The sequence below is a fragment of the Acanthaster planci genome, linkage group LG06, assembly GCF_054643075.1.
Source record: "Acanthaster planci isolate LZ-2023a linkage group LG06, COTS_SCS, whole genome shotgun sequence".
Classification (NCBI taxonomy): Eukaryota; Metazoa; Echinodermata; class Asteroidea; order Valvatida; family Acanthasteridae; genus Acanthaster; species Acanthaster planci.
In genome coordinates this window covers 6242675-6254802 of record NC_141782.1, presented here as the reverse complement: position 1 = coordinate 6254802, position 12128 = coordinate 6242675, and the positions used below count along the sequence as shown (strand labels likewise).

Sequence of the window (12128 nt, the reverse complement as noted above, 5' to 3'; positions counted from 1 at the left end):
GGACAAGAAAAGAATTCACTCTGCTCAGTCCCGGGCTATGGCCAAATGCAAGAGCGCCAAGAGTTCATATAACTCCACATCACTTTCCAACAAATGCAAGGACAGATCTCAGAGTCGTCTCCTAATCCAGATAGTCATTTTCACCACTACAAGTAACCAGTATAGACCAGCATCTTGCCTCCCATACACCACTCTTTTCAGATCAGCAGCGAGACCCACAGACATTTGTTTTAAGTGTGGAAAAACAGTTCACTGGAGAAAGGAACTCTCCAAAATCCAGGCAGACAGAACCAAAGACATCAGTACTCGATAGTCACATCCTGGTAGAGGATAGTGTGGGTTCATGGCAGAGCACAGAAGCACAGTACCATAAGTTTTAAGCAGATAATTTATATGATTATGAACAAGAGGTTGCAGAATGAAACTTAAAAGGGTGCATGATGACCTTGTACAGCATTCTGGGGAAAACTTAAAGCTTATCCAGAGGTATTAGATATATTATGTATAGGTTACCGGATTCCCTTTAAAGAAACACCACTGAGGTATTCAAAGAAAAATCACTCTGCAATCCTCCATTCAGAATTGGACAGGAGGCCATAACAGAGCTTAAGGACAAAAACCTGATTTCAGAGTTCGAATTCCCCCATACATAATTAATCCAGTAACTGTTTCAGTATAAAAGTCTGGCAAGGAAAGACTTATTCATTCTAGATCTAAGGTATGTAAATTGATTTGTTTGGAAAGGTAAGTTCAAGGACTGGAATGAGGCACCACAATATAAAATGGGTGATCCATTGATTTAAAATCAGGTGTTATCATGTCAAAATTTTCAGTGAACAAATCAAGTACCTTGGGTTTGCATGGGACGTTCAAGGTCACACCAGATATTTTGTATTCAATGTGCTACCATTTGGTTTAAACTAGCGCTCCACACATATTACTAAAATTATCAGGCCACTGGTGGCCCTATTTGTGAGGCAAGGTATGTACATCATAGTTTACCTGGATGATGGATGGGGAAGAGAGGACACAAGAAATAAGTGTAACAAAATCGCTCAAGAGGTGACGGCTGACCTTACAGCTGTAGGGCTTGTTCCCAACAAGGAAAAATTAAGATGGTCACCCACCCACAACTGAATTGGTTAGGTCTTTTATGGAATGGGAGAGAGGGTTCCATTCAAACACAAGAAGAAAAAGTAGTAGACACCATGGCGTCAATTCCTCCCTCACATGGAGTGTGTCAGGTCTCCTAGTGATACTCACCCCTGCCCAGCCTACATATGCAAATTTCCCATGTGCCTATTACAATTCACTGAAAAGACTTGATTATGCATACTGCCCCTTGACCCTCCACAATGCACTGCAGCCCTGCCGCCATGTTTGTTCTTCTTTTCAAAGCGGTGAAAACCACCAGAGCCAAAGTGGGGACGGATGGGCGGGAGCAGCTGGGCAGGGGTGGGTATCACTAGGAAACTCGACCCACTCCATGTGGGGGAGGAGTCTCCTGCATTCACATACCCCTGCCCAGCCTACATATGAAGAGTGGCATCATACCCTGGAGGTGGGTCGGCAACAGGAATGCAATAATTTATTTTATTACTCCAAGATAAAATGCATTATTCTCAGCAGACATATAGTTTGTTGACAATTCCTAAATTTAATAATAAGCTGTTTGTTGCCATGATGTTGTAAACACGTAGCTTGGAGTGCAGGCGCGTGACCACCTGGGTCCTTGCTGGCTGGCAGAAGCCCAAGGAAGGTCAAGTTATAGGGTTACTATAATTTACAATCAACAGACAAGAAAGATGTTGTACACTGTTATATGAGATTTTTCTTTCCTTCGTCGGCAATGTATATTCCTCTGAAGTTGCAAACTAAATTGGAATTTGTGCAGGGATTGAGTGTTTATTTATCAGCCTATTCAAATGTGGTAGTTCTATCCAAATAGGCTTGTTTCTAAGTATCAAGCTGGATGTTTTCTCTTTACTGGTTTTGTGAACGAATTGGCTATTAACCCTAACGGTCCCAAATCCTCCAATTTCAATACGATTTTACATAAACCCTTGGGGGTTAGGGTTTTAATGTAAGCTAGCCCCAAAGGGTTGGTTGAAAGCTGGTAAACGGGGAGTGACAGTCTATGGTGTGCTTTGCAACCATTGTATTCTCTGTGTCCATTAATTAGGTGGTGCTGAGGACTGAAAACCTGCTCGACTACCTTGTAAGTCCTCTTCAGGGAAAGAGTTTGGTTGTTATTTTTCAAATAAGCTATCTTGTGCGCTGCCTGGTATAATTGGCATTAATGGAATGTCATGTAAATAGGTGGGGGAATATGTAACATTTATTTCAAAACGTGAGCTCTTTTGTATGGTGAATGTTGTGGACCATTGTCTCGTAATCGTTAGAACTTTTAAGGTTTGCATGCAGCTTGGAGTAGTGCTTACATGGGAAGTTACATGAAAACCCTCATCACACCAGTAAAATCACACTTCAGTTTTAGGATAGAGACATAACTAATAGGAAAAACCGTGTTCTTTTGGATCAAATAATTGCCGTGCAAACAATACTTATGAAAGTTTACTACAAGTAAACCCCTGTTAATTTTGCTGAACTTTCTATTTCGTGCTCCCGTTTCTTGAAGAGAGCTTGAAAGTTCAATGTTTACAAAACCCACTCAACGCGGACTGTGACTTTCTCAGCCATTTAATGCTTACTTGTTTTCCTCGATTTTATCATCATAACTTCAAACTTACTTGTTCACTTGAATTTAGTGCAGTAGAAAGATTAAGGTTCCAATTTTCCCATTTGCTTTTGATAGCTTAGTTTCATTCTCCAGTTTTATGGATATTCAATTACTTGCCATGTCCGTCTACGTATTGTTTCTGTACGCAGTGCATTTTGTGCTGGGACGCCGAAATTTATTTCCAACCAATGACTTTTTAAAGTTTCTACTTGTACATGTAGGTTGCCAGCCCTTGAGAAAACTCTTATGTTACGGTACAGCTGTTTGCATGGGTATAAAGGTTTCACACGTTTTTGGCAGAGAGAGTATTGTCCTACTACTAGAAGAAGATTTTTCGCCGTCAGTTCAAGTTTAGTGCCTATTTTGTCCCGCATAAGGTTAACAGTTTTCTAGCTTGCCAACAATTTGGGCCTGCTGTGTGTGCCAAGTGGAGGCAATTATGGAAGTACATGTATGTTCCATTTAATAATTTCATATGCAAGCTGCCACGGTGCTGCCTGTTTGTGCCCGCTCGCCATGTCGGGGCTTGATTCTACTCTGATCAATTAGGGATGCTAAGTTAATATGAAGGTGAATGGTTGGCCAGCATGACAAGAATCTCAAAGCTTGTGCGTGCCCAATGTGGCAAGTAGGGAGTGATTGTGCCCTGTTTTTTTCACAAGCTACCGCAGTTCTGGTATGTGCCCATATTCGCTTTATTGGTGGTAGCGTTCAACTTCAATCACCTAGCTCAGGATAAGGTTAGTGAATAATAAACATGGCACTATGGCGGCCAGTGTGGCTTGATGTTTTTTCGACAAGTAACCAAAATTCTGATGTACAATCACCCCTTCTGGAGGTATGCTAAACTCTTGCTTATTAGTTAGCTTGGTGAATGGTGGGCAAGGCAATGTAGGAATGAGTTGACCCCCCCCCATAGGTTATTATCACATAACTTAAGGAGAACTGGATAATAATAATATTACAATAATAATAACAATAATAAGATGGAATTGGCACATGCCCTTTGTTGATTTAACCTGAGGGTGATTTACAACAAATACGAAGCTGGTTATGACAACAGATTCTTTGATGCAGTTGGGATAAATTATTAAGCCAACCACAGATGGTGGTTGCTGACCTTGCATGTATCATGTATGTTCTGTATCGCTCAAGTATACTATATGGATGTCATGGCCGATTGAAGTCGCTCTTTGCAAGTCATCGTGCCCTGGCCATGTTGCAGATTTGAGTGCCAGCAGTTTTCTTGCAATTTCTGATATTTGGATGCAGACGTAACTCCTCGTGAATCATTGATTGATTTATTGATTGATACTGGTTTAGTTCTTCACGATATCAAACTTTTAATTATTCCACAGTCTGAACTGTTTGGTTTACACACGAAGATGAATGGCAATCCCAGTGATGATAATTCAGAGCCTCTAAATTTCTCTTATCCCATTAAGTTGCACGGATCCCACAAACATCCCAACAAACTATAAAATATCGGTGTATCCTTTCCACCAGTTACTCATTGACAGCATGGGGGGTTGTTTGCATTTGCACTGCAGAAGGTGCGATAAATGTGAATGTCTAGGAATACATTGTACGTCAAGAAATGGTTGGTCGGTTGAGTAGTACTCACATGCGAAATATGAAAGGTCGTGGCCCTACTCAGCAGCTATTTAATGTTATATTGTGAAGGTTTCTTATGTTTATTAAAGGCTCTTGGAACATCCCCCCTCCCCCCGTTTTCATGTGCATTCATTTCTAATCGATTTATCTGCACTTGCAGCTGCTTAAAGTTTTCCTCTCGAGTTTCCACTCATCAGAGCGGGAGCCAGATTCTCTGGATCAACATACGATCCAAACTGGACGCAAATCTTTGATGCTCTGTTGTATGCGGATCCATGCATGCTCTATACGGTTCATAAGTGTGACGTTACTTCAGTTTACAACACACCCACTGCACATGCACTGCACATAGCGGTACATGCGTTGATCTCCGTTTACACAGAACTAGGGAAACGAAAGTTAATGGACAATTAAGAGCCTGCAATTCGTGGCGCATCAGCGTGATAAGGTCATCACATTCGAATCAGATAGTATACAGACTGTTGGGGTAGAGGGGAGTACATGGTCTGTCTTTCCAGTGGGGTGCGCATTGCAATTGTGGCAGGAATTGGCTGGGAGCAACAAGCAGTGCATCAATTCAAGCTAAAATGGTCAACAACTTTAATTTGGAAATATGTCTTATGGTAAACTTTGTCTTATGTTAAACTTGTAGGTTAACTTTAATCTGTTGTGTTTAATATTGGGACGGGTATGCCAAGCACCCTCTTGTTCTAGTGGGGCTTATTCAACCACACGTGCCAGCGGTGAAAAAACGGCATGTTTTCAAAATTGTAATCTGTTGCGTTTAGGCGTCATCCCCAAATTGACTAAGCGTTGTTCTGCATGTTGTCCGCATTTTTTCCGATCAGTCTGGCGTTACTAAGTAGGGGGGAAATCCGTGGATGCGACGGACGTGTGCGCTGAAATGTGAGGGGTTTAATGAGCCGGGTGGCAGTGTGCCCTTTTGTCATAACAACAAAAAGCATCACGAATATGCATGATATCTCAGGACTTCATGAATACCAACAGCCGTTCTGGGGAAAAGACGTTCCCCCATTTCCAGAATCAACATTTATTAAAGACGATGGGGTCGTTACGGTCGAACTTTTGCCGAACTTCGGTTCGTGTTGGAACATGTGCACGCATGTGCATACGTACATGTACATGTGTTGTACACATGTGCATGTGCAATGGTCAACGCATATTGAGACATATTGGGAGCTGGCTACTTTGATTTCAACAGTTTTACACTTTTTCCAAAGTTTATTTAGGCATTACAATTCCATGGAATATTATCTTCGGAGGAGGTGTGACATTTTCCAAACGAGTTCGCCGACCAAAATGGTTACGTTTATACCAGGCTTGACTCAACAGAACGATCGTGGGATACGTGAAAACAGCAAAAACAGCATGCTCAAACAGGAATTTCCTACTTTACAGGATACAAAATCAAACTGGATTTCGAGTGAATTGTGTTCTGGTTATTTTTTTTTCACAAAATAGATACAACTACCAAACTGTGGCAGTCGATATATTCAAAGGACCCAATATCAAGTCAGCATTCTTTTCCAGCATGGCGACTAAGCTGCAATTTTGAATTTTCTTTTTTTGAATGGATAATGGCATTTTATTTGAAATCTGCAAACAACTTATTCATGTAGCTCTGACAAAATTTCATTAAAATATATAAATACTACGATTTTGACCAAACTAAAGGAAAGATTATTGGGCCCCTGTGTGCACCAACTCTCATTGCCCGCTTAAGCGCTGCTATACTTTACCTGGCCCGCTTAAGCGCTGCTATACTTCGCCTGGCAAAATCGTCTAACTATGATCAGCATCCAATCAAAATTTGTTTTGACATCATCAGCCTAATATGGAACGTAAAGGCATGAATATTGGAGATTGGCATACATAATATCGGTCTGAATATGCATGTCAACAATTAGATGTAGTGAGAATTTAGTGATGTTCTGCAGCTGAAATGCCATACCTTGTGTGTTCTTGGTGGATTATTAGTGAATTATCACCATGTGCGTTTTATACCATCATGTGATCCGGGGCCATTGGAAATTTACTGTACATACAAGCTCTACACACCACATGTACTCGCACATCTGCCGAGCGTGGATGCAGAATATAATGTACTGAAACTTATTCTCCATTTTTCGTTGTGTTGCTTTTTTGTTAAGTTTCTAAGTACATTCTGTTTGCTACCAATACCATGCCATGTCAGAGCCGACCATCCAAACCGACCAGTACATGTGTGGTTCGGTTTGGTTTGGTTCAAAAGTGCCATGTTCTATGATTTTGGGCTCAATTCAGCAGTTTGGCTACAGCACTAGCTGTCCCTTTCGCAAGGTGTTTAGCCGTTGGCCCTTTCTTTTGTTCCTCCACGTGATTGGGTGTTTGTGGGTATATCTCATGCTCATAAAACTTTAAACTCGGAACAAACCTAGTAATTGTTCTGATAGCAGCACGTTTTTATGCTGTGACTTATTTTATGATTGTGAGACAGCTTTCTGCCCTGCGCTGGGGTGTGTAAGCCTATGGGATTTGTAAGATCTAAAAAAAACGGGACTGTCGAATTACCTTGAAATATCTTACTGTAAAGTAAGTACATAACAGTGTCAGACAATCTGTGAAATCTTACCACCAGAAATTCTGTCATTTTCGCGAATTTATTTTCTCGGAAAATTTTAACTATTGCAACCGGAAACGGAAGCTTTTGCAAGAGTCTGTATGAACGGGTAATGTGCAAAATGCCAACGCGCCATCAGTTCACCTAAGGTCATTATTAGCTACAATGGAACGCCGCTATACCGAACACCGCTATACCGAACATTCGGCTGTAACAAACATCGTCCTTGGCTCCTAATAATTTGTGCACAGAGCCTATCGAACACTATTCAGTTGCTGTTCGCGATTCCCGAACATCACCATGATGAAACAGTCAGTGTTTTTTCATGTTGGAAAGTGACAAATGGCCATCATTTCCCCAAGGATTAGAAGGGAAAGCCACTTGTTGTCAACGGTACTGAATAGACACTGTTTTTGCGACTCCACATGATCGGGTGCGGAAGAAAACAGCACGTACGCGCACGGTGGCATTGCATTAACAATAGTCTTGAGAGGGCGCCGCTGACAAATCAACTGACATTCGCCACAACATGCATCAGAGATCGATCCTGAGTGGTAGTTTCATGCCTTTTAGGATAAACTTGATATCAACTTTTTGGTGCAAGTTTTAAAAAAAACCAAAAATAATTAACAGATACATTTCTAGAAACTTTAAACTTGAATGCAATGGCAAAACATCACAAAAACAGCAAACCAAGGTATCACAAGAGGGTGCACTCCAGTTGGACAAGAGAGGGCGCTATTCAACATGGCAACGAAACGTTCGGCAGTTAAATTCACTACACCAAATGACCACTGTACCGAACATTTAGCGTGGACCCCGTTTTGTTTGTTACAGCGGCATTCCACTGTAATAAAATAGATAAAGAACCATAACTAACGACCTGAAAGAAAATTTGGATTGATCTGAAATTAAACATTATTTATGAAACTTTGGAAGTTTACCTCACATAAATTATATCATCTCGGTTTCACCCCTAAAGATAATGGTATGGTCTAAATTAATTATGACCTCTCCAGAAGAGCTCTGGGACCAGTGTTTCTCAAACAGAATCTCCACTCCAATATCGAGACATTTAGCTTTTTAATTTTCAAATCACAGTAACTCACATGACCAAAATGCAAAGATGCATATGGTTACCACATTTGTTGATTTATACAGTGATGTGCACGTGAACGGTTTTTGACTGCCGTACACAGGCCTGTGTATGAAAAGCAAACTGTATATGTACATGAACATGGCCAATTGTGCATGTGTATTTCTTCCTCCATGATTACATGTACGGTACACGTGAGGTTGCAAAGTCACTGTGGTACTGTAGCAGTCAACTCACTGCGGGATGAATCATTGGTTGACAGTTCTCAGCATTGCAATTTCGAAGGTGAAACTCAAAGTTGAAGGTAGATTCACTAACCACAATTACCATGAAAAGCAAAGGGAAAGAATGCCTTTCTTAAGGGCCAGATCGAACTGTCCTGGCAGGCAGGAACGTTCCGAGGTCCCTGGTGTTTTGCAAGACAAATTTAAAAGAGCTGTGCTCAGAGTGTTAAAAATGGACAGTGTTTTTTCTCAATTTTTCTCAGAGCAGTGCACTTAATAGCTGGAACAGTCCCTTAAATGATACACTAAGTAATTAAGTCACAAACCCCAAAATCGGTCAATTTTGGCAAGCTGCAAATCCTGCACAGTACCTAAACGTATGCATCCTTTTCTGAATTCCAACCAGGGCAGCCGGCCAACTTCAGAAAAAAAAACCTTGTGGTTTTTAAATTAAAGTTGGCAGCTGATCTTGTTCTAACTGGAAGTCGACCAGTATGTCAGCAGAAACTCGGCCATGTGTTAATTCCAAGGGATTTGCCCTGCCAAAGATTGCCAGCTGATACGCGGAAGATCGGCCGTGTTCATGAGGTTGGTAATCTGCATAAAGCTTGCATATTGTGTTCCGTCTGCGGAGCCGCTGGGTTGAAAATGGCTCTTTTGTTTGGCAGGGATTAGCATGCTCTCTGTGATTCCACGACATGTCTGCGTCCTGGTACGCTTAGTCAATTCGGGGATGGCGCCTTAATCTTACGCCAGGCACCCTCTTGTTCTGGTGGGGCTGATTGGTTACATTGATAATTTAGGCATATGACATACAATCGAGCACAAACATTTTGGCTAGCTTGTTCCGGTGGGGCTAGTTCAACAGATGGCAAGCATGCCAAGGACTTGGGCCCATAGCTGCCAAGCTTGGCAAAATCGGGCAATCATGCCCAATATTTCGGGCAAGCATGCCCTGTGCTCTTGATTTGGGCAGACGTGCCCATTTTTGCAAGCTGCTATAATTATGGTATAAGCATAATGAATACAAAGGAAATAAAACAGCAGCTAGGAAATCTATGCCCAAAAGTCAAACCTACATCTCCATTGCAAGACTTTTTTGTCTGTTGTCCGAGAATAACTAGAAGAAACATAAGACCAGTGTCGCAAGAATGGGCACTCACCAGGAGAAACTTTTAAGTCGAACTATCCACCGCCAGGTCAGGAACAGCACTGGACATTGTCCGGACTGCCGAGCGCAGGGTCACTCTGCCATGGGCTGTTTGCTCTGCAGAACATCTTTCAGGTAACACTTGGTGAAGGTGGAGGGAGATTTTCAGCAAGCCGCCTGGCAGATTTCAGCTGGAGGAACTCCTCTGAAGTACGACCAGGATGCAGAGGTGGCCCAAACATTGTGGGCCCGGACGTGAGATCGGGCCGTCTCATCATGTTGTGCTGGCCAGTCTTGGTTAGCAAGGATAATGTCTGAGACCGTCCATCTGGCAATAGTGTCCTTCGACGCCGGGTGAAAGGGTTTTGTCGTAGTGACAAGGAGCCAGGAATTAGATTCTTGGTGATGCTTGGTCCTGGCAAGATACCACTTGAAAGTCCAAACTAGACACCATCTCTTGTCAGAGTCGTCTCTCGAAAGCAAGACTAAATCGGGAACGAATGTGTTGGGAGGCCGGAAGGTAGGTGTCTGGTTTTTCATCAGAACCTAATGGTTGGGATGAGGCGAACCCTGTGCGGCTCCCAGTAGATGTGGCCATTGGCAATCGATAGAGCATGCAGGAAGAACGTCAGTTTGATACTAAGATGGAGGTTGGACGCATCGGACAACGGTTCAAAGATGGGATCAGCAAGAATGTGTTAGATGCTTCCAAGGTCCCAGGATAAAACAAGGCATTTTGACGTGGGGACACTCAACAAACATTCCTCGAAGGAGATGGTGGATGGCGGCAATGTCAAAGACAGTCAACCCATCGCTGAAGCCCGAGTGAAGGCCGACATGGCTCCCATTCTATCTTGGATGAGGGAGATTGGAGGAAAGGCATACACCAGAAAGAGCTGCCATGCAAGGACGCAGAGTTGAGAAGAGCGAGTGCCGCCTTAGTGGCAGATGTACGCCACTGCTGTGGACGGCAAACTAAATGTTGTCAGAAGTAGCGAAGAGCATTGAATTCCACTTTGAGTTCGAACATGTTGATGTGTTTGCCTCAGAAGGCTGTGTCCCAGATTCTGGAGGCATGGAGTGGAGGAAGGGAGGCTCCCCATCCAAATAGCGATGCGTCTGTCATTACAGTCACGCCCGAACCCAGAGGTACGAAAGGAAGGCTAACCGACAGGTGCTCGGTGACTGTCCACCAACGAAGGTGATTGTGAATATCCAACGAAAGAGGGACCAAGGTAGTAATCGGGTCACTCTTGGGATGGTACCGAGAAAGGAGATGCAGTTGCGGTGGCCGCATCTGCAGACGACACCGTGGGACGAGATCGACCAGGCTGGCCATTAAGCCGAGGAGACAAAGCCAGGCTAACGCTAGAGGAGCCTCCGACCACAGAAACTGGAGGACACATTGACGCAGGTTGAGGATGCACTCTAGCATCAGAGCTGCAATGCCTTTGCGGAGGTAGAGGACTGCTCCGAGGTAGGTCGGTCTCTGTGATGGATTGAGGGCCGACTTGTCATAGTTGATGAGGAACCTAAGGTGCATCGTGACGTTGAGGATGAGAGAAGTGCAGGCCTTGGCCTTTTCGGGGGAACAGCTGATGATTAACCAGTTGCCTAGGTGTTGAAAGATGAGAAAGTCGTGCTGTCGTAGATGGTGCACCAGCGTGATGGCTCATATACATAGCAATGCGGAAATTTCCTCCTCCAGAGCCAGGAGCTTGGACTTGTAGCATGGAGGGAGAGTAGAACAGAAAACCATCTCAGACGGCGGAGAGCTCATGAATTCGAGGGTGTAGCCATGGGCAATGGTGGCAAGGACGCAGCTGTCCGCAGTGATTCCTTGTCAGAACCTGATGAAATTGCCCAGAAGGCGAAGGAGAGTAGTCACTGGCACTGCCCCCCGAAGGGACAGGGGGCGCAGTGCGTGACCCCGCGGCCAGTGGCTGGAGTCTTCTCGGAGCGGTTGGGGGCAGAGCTCGACCGGAGTCTGATTGCCGAGTAGCTGACAGGAGCAGGTGACTAAAGGAGTGGCCTGCCGATGAGGGCGGACCTGCCTGTCATCTCGGTGGCATCGGTAGCTGCTGGCGTGGGGGAGCCACAGGTTCACAAAGTGAAATTTTCATGGCAGTCTCCATACCCTCACCTCTGACTCCAGGACCTCGGTAAATTTCCCAGCAAACAAGTCATCTCCCAGAAGCGGAAGATTCAGCAGTTTGTTCTTGACTGACTTGTAGGGTATGTGCATGGCGTCCACTGCATTGGCTATGCAGCTGGAAGTGGCCAGACGCGAAATGCGGGTGAACTGTTCAAAGACAGAGTTAAGTCTCTCGTTGACGTCCTTCTGGGGAAAGCAGTAGTAAGGCAGAATCCTGGGAAGAGTTATGTGCCAGCGCTTAGCCTTCACCAGAACGTTCATCATCTCCACGCAGGAGTGATCCAGGGGGATCTCCGGAAAGACAGGCTCAGCTGAATCAAGGCGTGAAGGGTGATGCTTGAACGAAGTGTGTCCTTGCTCTGCAGGCGTAGGTCTGAGGACAGGAGCCCGAGAATGTGGATCATGTCGCACTCAAGAAGGCAGGCGTGGCCCTCGAGTTGAGTCAGGCCAGCAATAGTCAATGTCACCATCCTCGGAAGAGAGCGGTTGAAGGCCCAAAGAGGGGAAAGCCGAACCATGTTCCGAACGG

The 12128-nt window shown here is 44.1% G+C and overlaps 1 protein-coding gene across 7 annotated transcripts in view; it reads right to left on the bottom strand.

The window, feature by feature from the left end:
- The window catches only part of LOC110988817 (chloride channel protein B-like), a 167512-nt gene that overhangs the window by 125142 nt on the left and 30242 nt on the right, over positions 1-12128 (bottom strand). The gene's annotated exons all lie outside the window — the stretch shown is intronic.